The sequence below is a fragment of the Photinus pyralis genome, unplaced genomic scaffold, assembly GCF_008802855.1.
Source record: "Photinus pyralis isolate 1611_PpyrPB1 unplaced genomic scaffold, Ppyr1.3 Ppyr1.4_LG7, whole genome shotgun sequence".
In the NCBI taxonomy this organism is placed as follows: domain Eukaryota; kingdom Metazoa; phylum Arthropoda; class Insecta; order Coleoptera; family Lampyridae; genus Photinus; species Photinus pyralis.
In genome coordinates this window covers 10,847,359-10,864,538 of record NW_022170738.1, presented here as the reverse complement: position 1 = coordinate 10,864,538, position 17,180 = coordinate 10,847,359, and the positions used below count along the sequence as shown (strand labels likewise).

The window sequence follows — 17,180 nt, the reverse complement described above, 5'->3', positions numbered from 1 at the left end:
TTGCGCATGCATTTTGTTTGCTTTTATTAGAGGGATCTACCATCCAATTTTCGTTAAAATTGCTCCATAAATAAGAAAGTTGGATGTTGCACATGCGCAACTCGATTTTTTGCGCATGCATTTTGTTTTCTTTTATTAGGAGGACCTACCATCCAAATTTCGTTTTAATTGTTCCATAAATAAGAAAATTGCATTTCTGCGCATGCGCAACACGATTTTTGCGCATGAATTTTGTTTGCTTTTATTAAAGGGACTTACCATAGAAATTTCGTTTAAATTGCTTCAGAAACAAGATCGTTGCGTTTTGCACATATGCAACACAATTTTTTGACTTTGACAATTTTTTTCTCCGTTTTTTGATAATATAACCCGGCCCAATTTTTTGTAGGTTGTACACAGGAAAATAAGGTCTTCCAAATAATAGAATAAAAATTTTAGGTTGCTATTTGAAAAAAAAAGTTCGATGCCGTTACGGCGCTCCAAAATTTCTTTTCAAAAATCCGGCCCGTTATTTTTCTGTTCGGTATGCCTAAAACATATATACAAAATTTCAACAAAATCCGTCGAGCCGTTTTCTCAGAAAATTGCTAACAAACGTACGTACGTACGTACAGACGGAAAAAAATTTTATTCTTTAAAAGTTGCTTAAAATGGTCTAAAACGTCGACATTTGATGAAATTTTGAAATATTCAAAAAACGGCTATCGCAATAGTTACCTAGCACATGCTAGGAAGCTAAAAATTCCTGGGAAGCTGAAGAAACAGGTTTCATAGGGATGGTAGGCGGAATATTCCTATTTAACATCCCGTGCCCAATTCTTCTGCAACCACCCCACAAATTGAGAAATAATTCTTAAAAACTAACCACTAAAGTGTTCGTGGAGATGATAGATAGAACATCTCTATTTTAACAACCTACACGTAATTTTTCTGCAACTACCCCAAAAATGGAGAAATATTTCCTTGTTTCCCTGCTTATTTCCTACAGGAGCTTTTTAAGCATAGCAAACTTTCGAATTCGAAGGTTCAATTCCTGAAACCGTCTGTGAAGTTGACATATTATTCTAAAAATTGCAAAATTTCTTAATAATCCTGTTGGCATCCACATTAATTGTACTGTTCCGCATAAATTGCCCCCAATAATTACGATCCTAGAAAATGGCCCAAAATGAAAATTTTCAAAAATTCTAGCGCTCGCTAAAGAGATACAAGGGAAAATCAAAAATTGTCAATATCAAAATGAAGAGACACGAAAAAATCTTTATTACAAAACTACTTGCTGAGTAATCTGAAATTAGTGCATTATACGATGTCAGCAGAAAGTTACTGGACTTGACCTCATTTTTTAACTAGAACACCCTGTATATTTTAATCTAAAAAGAAGCATATTAAAATTTTCCTTTTTAATATGTAACGCAATCGCAATAAATAGGGAAAATACAAGTGATTCAAAAAAAATTCTAAAGAATATTAATTAAATTAGATTTTTTTAAAAATCCAATATTGCATTTTTTATATTTCTCTAGTGTTATATTTTTGGAAAGCGAATTTAATATGCTCTTTTTCTTGTAAAATATACAGAGCCTTCCACTAAAAATGAGGTTAAGTCTCGGGTTAGCTTTTTTACCTGATCCCGTACACTTATTTTAAAACGGTAGATTCTTCAACAGTCTTATAAAGAAACTTGTAAAAATATTTCTATATCTCGCTTAAGAAATATAGGTTCATTCTGAGATTGACAATTTTTTGATTTTCCTACGTACATTTTAAATTGAAATATTTTAATCAAAAACTATCATATTAAGAATCTCTTTTCCAAAATATAACACTACAAAAATTCCATATTGATTCAAATAGATTCAAAAGATTTAAAAAACCGAAAGATTATGTTGTCTACATATTTATCAAATCATTTGACCTTTTTTTAGCCCCTTTTGAATATCACCCTTAGTGTATTATATGTTTTTAAAAGTAAATATGCTTTAATTTTAGATTATTACGCGACAGAGCAAAGCGATTCAAGCTTTATAAGGGGAGTCGATGGTGTCCGTCTGTCCGTGAACACGATAACTGTCAAACTCTTGGACCGATTTGGTTCAAACTTTGCATAGTTGACCTATATGCCACAAGTAATGTGCCTATTGAAAATGGGTCAAATCCAATGATGCGTAGGGTCACTTCGAGGTGCTGTGCCGCTTTTTTAGGGGTTGATTAAGTAATACAGGGCGCTCTATTAAAAAAAATAAAGTTAGGTCCAATAACTTTTTTGCCTAACCCCGCGTAGCGTGTGACCTAAATACAGGTGAGGGCGTGCACGATTGCCAATGTGATTGTCACAACGATTGCGGGATTGTTTTAGGCGATTGCGCGATTGTGGGAACAATTTGGGGATTGGTGCACAAATTAGCACAAAATTTTGGCGCTGTAACAAACTGGTGTGCCGATTTAGGGGTGCTAACGTAACCCAGCCGAAAAGCTGCTTAGTTGAGATTTCAAAAGCAACAGCAATTTTGGTTCTGAGGGTAACGTTTTCATATCATCATTTTCAAAATGTGAAACTTGACATAAATTACATTAGGTACTTAGGTACATTTGATTTCAATTAAATATCTAATAGTCTAGTTCGAGGCGAGTTTCGACGTTGTGCAACTTTCTGTACAAAATAAAACATAGGTAGGCATAAGGGAGGGTATAAATATGTAGTTTTTTTAATGCGATCTACAAAACTGGAACGATTTTAGTGCTAGCACCTAAGAAGAAAAGCCTATCTCAAAAGAGCTTACCGATAAGTTGGCTATGGAATAGTCACTGTTTAAACTAGAACATCTCACAAAATTGAAGCACTTTTAAAATTGCCTTTAAAATACTGTATAAAACAATGTTTAGAAATAGGTGCTCGAGGTTCATAGACCAAGGAAATAGCACATGGCTTCAATTATCGAAAGCTGCTGTGTTTCAAAAGTAATTTTTACAAATTTGGGAACATGAGAAAGTCATTTAATTCTTATAGGAGCTTTTTGAGATGGAGGCTTCATACCATGTTTCGAATACAAAGCTTAATTGCTCAAACGGATTAAATTCAACAAATGAAGTGAAGAATAAAAAGGATTCACTTTAACTGTGAATTGAATTCTCGTGTGTGCAAGTAGTGAATTGAGCTTTAATTGCGTTTGTTGCTTTAAGCTTAACTTCAATTATATTTTAATTGCGAAATGAATTCAATACAGTGACGTGTGTCCACCAGCTTAATATTTTCGATTTCTGAATGGTGAATTCAACTTCTTTTTCATGCGAATAAGCTGTTTCTTCATTTTTTACCACCATGGCAGTAGCATAGGTACATTTTAATTGACAGGGGAAGTAATACTAGGTTCATGAAAGTATTAAAATTGTATCCGTTATAAGTTTCTGATTTAAGATGGTAAACCAGTCCAAATCATTAGTTGTAATGGTGATGTAAACTATAAAGGCAACAAGTTCAAGATGAATAATTATGTTATTATTCCGTCTTTTTCGTTTCATTAATTTCATAACGATGATTGTTCGCACTCCATTAACAACCGCAGTTAATAGTTCAACATTTCCGGAACCTCTGCGTTTTATCTAATACGCAATTGATTCGTTTTTCATTTTTTGTACGTAATTGAGGAACCAACGTTACAATGGTAGGTATATAAAACGGTCACAAATTTTTACTACTATTTATGGTATTTTTGTATGAACAGTTAATTTGTAGATGTGCGCTACTTAATCTAACTGTCGTTAGATGCATTCTGCAGTTTTTCAACCTAGATTCCGCTATTCTTGCGATTTTCGGGGTCGAGAAAATGGCGCTTCTTCGACGGACGGTTGAGATTTCCGAAAATTTTTGCGAGGGGTTTTTACACGTGTGCCTCTTATTCGAACTGGAGAGCAGAATTGAAACCCGCGCATGTCTTAAATGCAATTGCAGTCGGCGATGCACTCTACAGGCGAAGTTTTACCCTACCACAAATCTAGCTCACGGTTAGCTTGACATTTATATGTTAATATTAGATTATTTACAATGCAGTTTAACCTAAACCTAGAATTTGTAGCCGTTTTGGAAAATGCGCGCTTAAATTGGGGCGCACGCTTTTAGATGCGAGCTTTTTCGAAATCGCGTTTTTAATCGCGCGAGGAAGTATTAATTGCAAAAATGTAATATGGTTAATTTGACCTGAATATCCGATATTAGGGCATAACCGCAATTAATGAAAGGATACCATTTGTAATTAAATCGACAATAATTTTTGTTTGTTGAATTTAAAGGAAATCGAGGCCAATTAAATGTGTTGCATTTCACCCCGTCGTCTTCACGAAAACATCGTCGGTAGAAAACGCCCCAAATTGAATGGGAAAAAAATAATCGCGCGTGCCGCTCGATTTGAAAATCGGGGGAGCACGTTGCAGCAAGATTCCATACGAATTTTCTAGACAATTTAGCGATTTAACAACAAAGGTTGTTGAATTCGGCGCGGTCAGTCGAAAATGCTACTACGACGCATTTAAAAAAGTGCATCTTAAAAAATCATTAACTGCACCCGGAAGAAAGGAAACCGGAGAAATGCAAAAAAAGTTGGACGTCTAAAAAGTGCATTGGTGAAATGAATTTTTCAGAACAAAAACTAGCACAATTACGTACACATAAGTGAAAAAAATTGAGAAAATCCTTGAAATCTGCAACAGGTTACACATGCATTTGGAAATTTATCCTTGAAACGAACCGCTTTTCCAACAGATTTTCCTACGTAATTTTACTGTAAGCCTGATTTGTAAGGGATTATGCACTCACCCACTATATACACCATATTTTTTGTCCATCTTTGTAGCTCTCTTCTAATATATCGCTTCTGTTGGATACATCGCGAATACGAGCAGTCCGCCATTTTTCCGAGGCGCTAAGTTTGCTACACTGTGCGCGACGCTATGTATAGTACAAACAGAAATAATTCGGCCCATTGCAAATCAAATCATTCATTACACTAAAAATATTTAAAGTTGCGCCTTTTCTCGCGCTTCGAATTTTTTCCCTTGCAAATTTAAACAAGTTGACATCGGAGGAGGCGCACTCAAATTTGCTAAACTCAACTTTGTTCCAAATTTAAATTTATAAACAAAAACCACTTGTTAGAACTCAACTGTTTTAAGCACTCGCGCCTTCGATTTCATTAAAATATTGCACTAAGTTTATAGCGTACTTAAATAAATAAGAACACTTTACGTTACTTAATTTACGTATATCACGTGCCTTTTTTAAAAAAAAAGTACTACAACACTTAAATTATAAATTATCACATCGTTTAATTATAAACAAAAGTATTTTTGCGAAAACACGCGGCTTCTTCGTAATTTAATTTGATGCACTTCCGCCATTTTGTTGAAGTCTGCAACAAAATTAATAGAATTAGCATTTTTTTTCTAATAGATTTTCGCGTATTCCCCCCTACCCTCGATTTTTAATCGCGGGGCTAATTATCGACGACGAAAACAAGGAAGCGCGCTTACTTTCGTCTAAATGGCAATTTCATCCTAAGAATTTTTTCCGGCGCGCCAGCTTCGTGAAAATTTTGTCCGAAAAAGCTTCTTCTAAATGCCGAAGTAATATGGTCTATTCAATGCAACGTCACACTCTGACGCAACAAGTACGACGCCACTCGGCGTCTACATGCACTTGCATTTTCCCTCTCCTTTCGGTTTTCCTCTCCTTCCGTATCTAATGCATCCCCCCGTCCTTGTTATATGCATCGCGTCCGTCTTTCTCGCACTCGAAAACGCAGCAGCGTTCCCGGTTTGGAAAAAACTCGCGCGCCTCCTCTCTTTCTACCAGACGTGTACTCTTTATCTACGTTTAATCCTATCTTTTTCTAATGTACGGGCGTTTCTATTCGCATTCTTGGGATACGTTTCAATATGATAGGTTAAAATAATTTTCGTCTTTGTTCAAAATGAGGCGCGTTCTTTCTTTACTGACCGCGGCCTCTTTTTAAAGTTAATTGCGTCTTTTTCTTCCTAGTTTTTGTTTATAACGCCGCGCGTCCCTCCTCGTTCGCGAATTTTTCTATTTCGCTTTGTGCACTATCGCCAAGGTTGGGACGTTTGTCAAGAGCGCGATTTGAGGAGAGAAAAAATTCAGTTTGATGATTCACTTTCGTCGCGAATTGACGCAATTTGATTTCAAGGCTGATTTTTCGAAGTGCGCGAATTTTTAATTAGGGACGCGCTGCATCGCGTTTCGGTGCATTTAGTAACACAAGGGGGAAAGCTAGGGATCAAAAAGTGCGATCAATAGCGCTCCTGCTTCTTAGACCCTCCACAATTGCAGGGAAGCGCTGTCAAAACTACCCTCTCGCAAAAAATGAATACTTTAGAGATCTATTACGGGCACGCATCCGCGCGTGCATCGCCCCCTATTTTTTTTGCCTAGACGTACATCAAAATTTGACAAATTAAAAGGGGTGTGCGTTCATGATGTACAAATAGGGCGGGATGCACAAATATTGACATTACGCTTTTTTAAGACGAATACTTAATTTGAAAATGGGTATCGATTACGTTATTGGGGGAAAAATTGTATTTAGGTCAAAAATTGTAAACGCGGAAGCGCCTCGAGCTTTAGGCCCTCTTCCGTTACGCAACTGTGACACATTTAGACTTATCAATTTCTAATTTTTCACTCCACTTTATCACACAAAGTTGCGTGTTTTTTGGCGGTTTTGAAAAAATAAACAGCCGCCATATAGATAAACCACTTGATCTTCCAATAACCTTCAAATTTTGTTATTTGGATGTATGTTATCATGTGGCGCAACTTTGTTGGATACACGCACGCGAAAATTACGCGCTTACCCCCCGGGCGCTACCCCTTCTCGCGCCGAAAATCTCGCCGAATTCCAATCACAATAAACGCACTATTTTTTATCATTTGCGAAAAATTCGCGATAGGAAAAAAGCACAATTATCACTATTTATATAATTCTAACGTATATCTAATCAAAGTGGAGTCATGAGTAAATTTTCTATCCGCGCGCGAATTATTTTATCGCGTGTATAAACAATTTCTTTTTTTATAAATTAGCACTACCTAAATTCCGTTGCGATTTACCCCATCCCAATTTGGACCTGGTCCAGATTGCCTTCCTTTAAATTTTTTGTATAAACAAAGGAGTGTTACGAATTCGAAGGTTGAAAGTGATTATATTATTATTAATGCCGACGCGTGGAACCGCGCCGTCGTTTTCCCGTAAAAATTCGCACAGCACCACAACAACAAAAACCGTACCTCTTCTTAATTTACAATGAAAAAACCACGGGACATGTTTCGCTAATGTATTAAGTCACCAACGAGCAGAGTTGTGCACGACGACGTACTGTTGCATTATTACACCAAGTGCAATTGCAACGCGGTGCATATCTAGTACTGACCTTGACACTCTTACATAGCTGCACTTTAGTTATTGCTATCCGTCGACTCGCGGGGTACTTATTGATTTTTTGATGGTTATTTTAGGACAATTCGGCGCGTTTCTTTGTTATACCGTCGAAATGTTACGTAAGGGTGGGTATTTTGCGAATAAAAGGATGGGGGCAGGTGCCTTACGTACAATCGTTTAAATAAAATGTGCGATCGCCTCGTTTGCAATACACGCACCTGCCGTTTGCGGCAAGTTTCTAATTTTTTTCCTGTTTACTGTGAAATTTAAAAAATAACGTGAACGGATAAAACGTCACAATAGGCGCCACGAAAGCAAGGATGTTTCTGGCTTTCTTTGAACGCCATAATAATGGAATGGACTGTAACTTTGGTCCGGATTATCAAATATTTTCGAAACTAAACCAAAAACGGTTATATACGCGGGGGGCAGTAACATTTTTTTCAAATTGTGAGTTATGTTCACGAATGAAGATGTTACCTATATCTACCTGATATAAAGTAGTGAAAAAGATCTAAGAAACAGTACGTTAGAAGAAAGTAAGCCCTTCAGCCACTACCTCATTTGTTTTATTTACCTAAAAATAAGCCAACAGACGGTTCGAATCATACCAACCAACATATGCCCCCTACTAAATCAATGTGAATAAAATTAACAGAAAAATGCGCTAAATTTGTATATCGAAGAGTTACCAAGTTTAATCGCATTCTAGAGTCTTGTATTTCATCCCCTTACTAGAAGAGGTAACATTTGTAAGCTTATTCCGTTCTGTAACTTTAGGTGTAACTTCCATCCCTTTGATTACTGGACATTTTGTGGAGTCACGAATTTTAAGTTTAATTAATAATGGGAATAGCAAAGTTACTCGAAGAATGGAAATGGTGTTGAAAATAACGACATGATCGACAAAAAAGTGAATTTTAAGAAAAAAGTTTTGTCAAAAGGTCAACCCTTCAGATATTCAGGACATTTTTCTTCGTTTTTTCGCAAATTAACTTCCATTTTCTTAGGGAAAACTTTTGCTAACTTTTTTAGAGAACATAACACTCTTCCTGCGTTTACGCTTTAGCCTTCACATACGCTTCTTCCTCCACTTAGCTGTCATTACTTTAAGAAGTTATGATTAAAAGCATCTTACCGCACGGCAAAAAGTATGTATATGAGAGTTATAACAAAAATGAAACCAGTTTTTATTTTTCTGTGCCGTAAAAAGGCAAAGAAAACACCCCCAATACAACTACCCCATTTGAAACTAGATAGCTAAACTAGGTCCTTACCAAAATAAAATTTCTTTATTAAGCGACAGAGCAAAGATACATCAAGAAACGATTTTGTTTCCTGGTCGAAACTTTTCCTGTGTCAAGTCTCTCACCCCGCTCAAGAAATCTAGGCATGTGTCTCTTGTAACGCTAATGAAGCGAAATCTGTTGCACTTCCAGCAAAATGATGTCGGCTCCCCTTTGCCACACATTTTCTTATATTTCTTATTCCTTATGGCCAAATTACAACCCTCGCGATCGAATATTACTATATACGTAGAAGTTAATTTTCTAAAAAAATACTTAAGTTTCAAACGAGAAGGAAATTTATTGTTAGAGGGCAGTTTTAGGGTTGGTTGTAGTTTAGTTAAACAAAATCTATCAAAAAATTCAAAATATTTGGAGTACCACAAAAACTACAACCCCCGCAATCGAATATTGCTATATACGTAGATATTAATTTTCTATAAAATTACGTAAGTTTCAAACGAGAAGGAAATTTAATGTTAAAGGGTAGTTTCAGGGTTGGTTGAAGATTACGTAAACGAAATCTATCAAAAAATTCAAAATATTTGGTGTACGACAAAAATTACAACCCCCGCAATCGAATATCGCTATATACGTAGATATTAAATTTCTATAAAAATACGTAGGTAAGTTTCAAATGAGAAGGAAATTTATTGTTAGAGGGCAGTTTTAGGGTTGGTTGTAGTTTACTTACAAAATCTATATACGAAGATATTAATTTTCTATAAAATTGCGTAAGTTTCAAACGAGAAGGAAATTTAATGTTAAAGGGCAGTTTTAGGGTTGGTTGTAGATTACCTAAACGAAATCTATCAAAAAAATCAAAATATTTGGTGTACAACAATAATTACAACCCCCGCAACCGAATATTGCTATATACGTAGAAGTTAATTTTCTAAACAAATATTTAAGTTTCAAACGAGAAGGAAATTTATTGTTATAGAGCAATTTTAGGGTTGGTTGTAGATTACTTAAACAAAGTCTATCTAAAAATTCAAAATATTTGGTGTACAACAACAATTACAACCCCCGCAATCGAATATTGCTATATACGTATAAGTTAATTTTCTAAAAAATTACTTAAGTTTCAAATGAGAAGGAAATTTATTGTGAGAGGGCAGTTTTAGGGTTGGTTGTAGATTACTTAAACGAAATCTATCAAAAAATTCAAAATATTTGGTGTACAACAAAAATTACAACCCCCGCAATCGAATATTGCTATATACGTAGATATTAATTTTCTATAAAAATACGTAAGTTTCAAATGAGAGGGAAATTTAATGTTAGAGAGCAGTTTTAGGGTTGGTTGTAGTTTACTTAAACAAAATCTATCAAAAAATTCAAAATATTTGGAATACCACAAAAACTACAACCCCCGCAATCGAATATTGCTATATACGTAGATATTAATTTTCTATAAAATTACGTAAGTTTCAAACGAGAAGGAAATTTAATGTTAAAGGGTAGTTTCAGGGTTGGTTGAAGATTACGTAAACGAAATCTATCAAAAAATTTAAAATATTTGATGTACGACAAAAATTACAACCCCCGCAATCAAATATTGCTATATACGTAGATATTAAATTTCTATAAAAATACGTAAGTTTCAAATGAGAAGGAAATTTATTGTTAGAGGGCAGTTTTAGGGTTGGTTGTAGATTACTTAAACGAAATCTATCAAAAAATTCAAAATATTTGGTGTACAACAAAAATTACAACCCCCGCAATCGAATATTGCTATATACGTAGATACTAATTTTCTATAAAAATACGTAAGTTTCAAATGAGAAGGAAATTTATTGTTAGAGGGCAGTTTTAGGGTTGGTTGTAGATTACTTAAACGAAATCTATCAAAAAATTCAAAATATTTGGTGTACAACAAAAATTACAACCCCCGCAATCGAATATTGCTATATACGTAGATATAATTTTCTATAAAAATACGTAAGTTTCAAATGAGAAGGAAATTTATTGTTAGAGGGCAGTTTTAGGGTTGGTTGTAGATTACTTAAACGAAATCTATCAAAAAATTCAAAATATTTGGTGTACAACAAAAATTACAACCCCCGCAATCGAATATTGCTATATACGTAGATATTAAATTTCTATAAAAATACGTAAGTTTCAAATGAGAAGGAAATTTATTGTTAGAGGGCAGTTTTAGGGTTGGTTGTAGATTACTTAAACGAAATCTATCAAAAAATTCAAAATATTTGGTGTACAACAAAAATTACAACCCCCGCAATCGAATATTGCTATATACGTAGATACTAATTTTCTATAAAAATACGTAAGTTTCAAATGAGAAGGAAATTTATTGTTAGAGGGCAGTTTTAGGGTTGGTTGTAGATTACTTAAACGAAATCTATCAAAAAATTCAAAATATTTGGTGTACAACAAAAATTACAACCCCCGCAATCGAATATTGCTATATACGTAGATACTAATTTTCTATAAAAATACGTAAGTTTCAAACGAGAAGGAAATTTATTGTTAGAGGGCAGTTTTAGGGTTGGTTGTAGTTTACTTAAACAAAATCTATCAAAAAATTCAAAATATTTGGAGTACCACAAAAACTACAACCCCCGCAATCGAATATTGCTATATACGTAGATATTAATTTTCTATAAAATTACGTAAGTTTCAAACGAGAAGGAAATTTAATGTTAAAGGGTAGTTTCAGGGTTGGTTGAAGATTACGTAAACGAAATCTATCAAAAAATTCAAAATATTTGGTGTACGACAAAAATTACAACCCCCGCAATCGAATATTGCTATATACGTAGATATTAATTTTCTATAAAAATACGTAAGTTTCAAATGAGAAGGAAATTTATTGTTAGAGGGCAGTTTTAGGGTTGGTTGTAGATTACCTAAACGAAATCTATCAAAAAAATCAAAATATTTGGTGTACAACAATAATTACAACCCCCGCAACCGAATATTGCTATATACGTAGAAGTTAATTTTCTAAACAAATATTTAAGTTTCAAACGAGAAGGAAATTTATTGTTATAGAGCAATTTTAGGGTTGGTTGTAGATTACTTAAACAAAGTCTATCAAAAATTCAAAATATTTGGTGTACAACAACAATTACAACCCCCGCAATCGAATATTGCTATATACGTATAAATTTTCTAAAAAATACGTAAGTTTCAAATGATAAGGAAATTTATTGTTAGAGGGCAGTTTTAGGGTTGGTTGTAGATTACCTAAACGAAATCTATCAAAAAAATCAAAATATTTGGTGTACAACAATAATTACAACCCCCGCATGAATATTGCTATATACGTAGAAAATTTTCTATTGTGAGAGAAGGAAATTTATTGTTATAGGCAATTTTAGGGTTGGTTGTAGATTACTTAAACAAAGTCTATCAAAAATTCAAAATATTTGGTGTACAACAACAATTACAACCCCCGCAATCGAATATTGCTATATACGTATTTAATTTTCTAAAAAATTACTTAAGTTTCAAATGAGAAGGAAATTTATTGTGAGAGGGCAGTTTTAGGGTTGGTTGTAGATTATTAAACAAATCTATCAAAAAATTCAAAATATTTGGTGTACAACAAAAATTACAACCCCCGCAATCGAATATTGCTATATACGTAGATATTAATTTTCTATAAAAATAGGTAAGTTTCAAATGAGAGGGAAATTTAATGTTAGAGAGCAGTTTTAGGGTTGGTTGTAGTTTACTTAAACAAAATCTATCAAAAAATTTAAAATATTTGATGTACGACAAAAATTACAACCCCCGCAATCGAATATTGCTATATACGTAGATATTAATTTTCTATAAAATTGTGTAAGTTTCAAACGAGAAGGAAATTTAATGTTAAAGGGCAGTTTTAGGGTTGGTTGTAGATTACCTAAACGAAATCTATCAAAAAATACAAAATATTTGGTGTACAACAAAAATTACAACCCCCGCAATCGAATATTGCTATATACGTAGATACTAATTTTCTATAAAAATACGTAAGTTTCAAATGATAAGGAAATTTATTGTTAGAGGGCAGTTTTAGGGTTGGTTGTAGATTACCTACACGAAATCTATTAAAAAATTCAAAATATTTGGTGTACAACAATAATTACAACCCCCGCAACCGAATATTGCTATATACGTAGAAGTTAATTTTCTAAAAAAATATTTAAGTTTCAAACGAGAAGGAAATTTATTGTTAGAGAGCAATTTTAGGGTTGGTTGTAGATTACTTAAACAAAGTCTATCTAAAAATTCAAAATATTTGGTGTACAACAAAAATTACAACCCCCGCAATCGAATATTGCTATATACGTAGATATTAATTTTCTATAAAAATACGTAAGTTGCAAATGAGAAGAAAATTTCTTGTTAGAGGGCAGTTTTAGGGTTGGTTGTACCTATATTATTTAAACAAAATCTATCAAAAAATACAAAATATTTGGTATACAACAAAAATTACATCCCCCGCAATCGAATATTGCTATAGACGAAGATATTAATTTTCTATAAAATTGCGTAATTTTCAAACGAGAAGGAAATTTATTGTTAGAGAGCAGTTTTAGGGTTGGTTGTAGATTACTTAAACGAAATCTATCAAAAAATTCAAAATATTTGGTGTACAACAAAAATTACAACCCCCGCGATCGAATATTGCTATATACGTAGAAGTTAATTTTCTAAAAAATTACTTAATTTCAAACGAGAAAGAAATTTATTGTTAAAGGGCAGTTTTAGGGTTGGTTGTAGATTACTTAAACGAAATCTATGAAAAAATTCAAAATATTTGGTATACAACAAAAATTACAACCCCCGCAATCGAATATTGCTATATACGTAGATGATAATTTTCTAAAAAATTGCGTAATTTTCAAACGAGAAGGAAATTTATTGTTAGAGAGCAGTTTTAGGGTTAGTTAATTAAACATATGTGGCGTACAACAAAGATTAAAACCCCCGCTATCGCAGATCTTGAAAAAACATCCCTTATGTTCAATTTTCTTCAAGTGAACAAGGAACCAGTTTTCATCGATTTGGGATTTTTCTTGAATGCTCTTCAATAGTAAATATGAAATTGAGTAGGTACACTTTAAAATGTGCAAGTAAGATTTCCGCTATTTAATGCCAAAGCAATTAGCACGTTTTCGACTCAGGTGGGCAGTTATTTTTGGTACAAAAGCGTAAGTGAAGAAAAAATATCGAAAGTGTATCGAAAATGCGAGAACCGGTTCGCGTTTTGATCATAAATTCAAACATCCCAATCGCGCTCTCTTAAAACGCGTCTGAGTACCCACTTTAAGGTCTGGTTATTGGCCATGAATTTTCAGGGTCGAAAAACACCATCGCCGATTTTTATTGCGAAAGTACGTCTGCCGATTTTAGGCACAAAGAAATGACTTCGGCGGCCCACCCTTCGATGTAAATTGCAATTACCAACAAACAATGCGATTTTGTAATCGCATTTTTGCGGTTATTTTTTGATAAACTTTATGATTCACTTAATAACCCGGACGCCGATCTGCATACACGTGTGCGAATTGTTAACCGCTGAAAGTATTTTCGGGGAGTTTTCGAAAAAGAAATTCACCGTTTGTGACGCGGCCATCCTTGACCTTACTCGCGCTTCGGCTCAATGTAATCTTTATTGCAATTTGTTTAAAACAAAATTACGCGCGTTGAATGAATGAAATTGTTGCAATACACACGTATGCTAATTGCGATACCTACTTTTATTTCATTTACATCGTAAATTTGCGAGGGAAGTCCAAACTCTATGTAAAATCACTAATTTTCAGACGCAGTTTTGTAAATTTTTCGATCTTACAAATTATTTTTTTTTCTGGCGTTAATATTCGACATATTTGACAGCAAAACCAATGAAACCTTTCTACCGCAAGTTTTAATGCCCTTTAAAGTGGAATTGTTAATTTTTTAATCCGACGTTTCGTCTTTGCGAGACCATCACTAACTTCATTTCTTAAATTTGAGCCTGATATTCCGTTTCCATATTCAGTAAGTATTTTTTTTATTCTGAATTCAGTGGTTTACGGTTTAATTGCAGTTTAGCCTTTTTATTTTAGCACTTTATATGAGCCCTTTCTATTATCCGAATTTCCATAACACGCTAGATGTTTTAACTACAGGTACTTTCTTATTTCTTATGGACGCCATATTGGATTTTTACGGATAAAAAAAAGAAATTCATTTGAATGCACCGCCATCATGGCCATGTTGATTCATCAAGATCTTGTTGAATGTAAAACATTTGATTTTGAAATTTTTCTTGTAAATTTATGCGAAAGTAAAATAATGTAAAAAGTGGCACGTTATTATTTTCTTTATTTTTTGTCCTCTATCTCATACCGTTAAAATCCAATATCGCGTTCATAAGAAATAAGAAAGTAGTAGCCTGTAGTTTCAACATCTAGTGTGTTCTGATAACATTCAGGTCCTTCGGAAAAAAATGCTAACAGGTCCGTCCGTCCGTCCCGTCCATTTCCGACGGCCTCAACTAGGGAAAATGAAAACGAAATTAGACATTTTCAGTGTTTCGGTTATTTTCCAAAAATGTTCAAAAATTTCAAATGTAGTTTTTTTAGTTACAAAAAGGGGCAACTTTATGTAGATAAATGACTACTTCAGAGGTCAAGAATTTGTACCGTGATCGAATTTTGCAGACAAATTACTAAAAGAAAGTAAAAAAATCTACTGGCAACGCAGCAGAAGATCCAGAAACACTATTAAAAAACCGTCGATTTGGGTGTAATCGAAAATGAACTTCATACATACGCAATAATCGCATCACATTATGCTAATGAATACCAGTAAAGCAACCTATAATTATCCTCTGGCTAATTACCGTACTTCTTTCTGTAAACCCATTCCCTTCATTCTTAATGGATTTACTGCATCTCCGACATTTTTCATTTGATTGCCTGGCAAAAAATGAAAATGGCCAAAGATCGAATTGGTTTTTCCTATCGATGACTACTAAAAAATTTCCACTAAACAAAACGATTTGCACAATCGTGACATTAGAAACCAATTAAAGTGTCTAATTATTCTCTAGAAATGAATTAACCTCAGATCTAATAAATAAGTAAGGGTTTCTCGTTATTTAATTTTCGTTCGTCGTTTTGAGTAATTAGGAAGACGATACATTAGTAAATAATGCGACTTTATACTAAATTAGTTATGAAATAACAACAAAAGTTATTTTTCTCTTAGGCAATTTGTTTTTGTTCTGTTAAATAACAGACTTAATTACGGGGTAATTTTCTGTGAGTACAAAGGAAGTACATTACAGTAATAGTTAGAGAAACGATGAACTTAAATGCACTACATAGAATGCAACAAAAACTATTAAATATTCATCAACATTTCATTTTATTTTCAGTAGTCTCTTTCAGTTCGCGCGCTATTTTTACCTACATGCACTTCGTGGAGCTTTTACAATTAGACTTTTTTTACGTACCGTGCATTACGTTTTATTGTTTACAAATTTCAATTTTGTTTATGAAGTCTCTTGTTTTTCTAGAAATGGAGATGCTAATTAGAAGGTGATGATTCCATTTCGGCATGTGGGTTTTCCACGCTAAATGGGTTTATTAGTATAGGCACCACTAAAACTGTTATAAGAGTGGTTTTATACAATACTAAGTTCTGATTAAAACCGCGTGCCACAAATTCGCTTTCGAAAAACTGGGCTAACTTGTTCGCCCCTGAAATATTTCCCCCAAGAAAACTCCAGCCACACCTAGGAGATCTCATCCTCAAGGAAAGAAGGCAATGCGACCATTGTTTCCCGCATGCGGTTTTCAGCATAGTATGTCATAGCACTCACTTGGAGCTGTATTTTCGTGAACAAGCATATTACAATGTTCCGGTTAGAACTGAAAGCAGGATCAAAGTGGTGCTGCAGAGATGGCATACAGTTCAACCCTGAGGACGCTTGCTGCGGAAGCTGATACAATCGAGTTGTTGCTGTAGTGATGAACGAGTGTTACTAATTCAAATATGCAGTGGCGTATTAAGGGTCAACAACGCCCTAAGCCCTAACAGATTTTGCGCCCCATATAAGATTTTTTAATAATCAATAATAAACCAATTATTACAAAATTATCAAGACAAAATAAAATAAGTACATGTACACAGAAAACAAAGCGTACTGTAACGCAAATTTAATTACGTGATGTATTTATTTGCAATTAATTAATAATAAATGTATGACAGTCTTGAAATGAGTTGAGTTATAACAGTGAAAATATCATGTATCACTTAAATATACACAATTTACAACAGCGCGAACTATTTACTACTTCGGCGTTGAAATTGGAACTGACTGAAACACAATTCGATTTGCTTGTATAGCATACACTCCTGTTTCTCAAACGTTTTCGAACGCTTCCAAACAAGTATTCTAGAATGTTCTCGAACAAAACACGGAAAGAAT

The 17,180-nt window shown here is 33.9% G+C and overlaps 1 long non-coding RNA gene across 1 annotated transcript; it reads right to left on the bottom strand.

Annotated features, from left to right (window-relative positions):
• Positions 1-1,900: 1,900 nt before the first annotated feature.
• Positions 1,901-7,403, bottom strand: LOC116177154. The gene is made up of 3 exons (XR_004146615.1): positions 7,301-7,403; positions 4,814-5,405; positions 1,901-4,765 (listed from the first exon to the last, which is right to left on the bottom strand). It is a non-coding gene; the product is annotated as an uncharacterized LOC116177154 (long non-coding RNA).
• Positions 7,404-17,180: the final 9,777 nt, after the last annotated feature.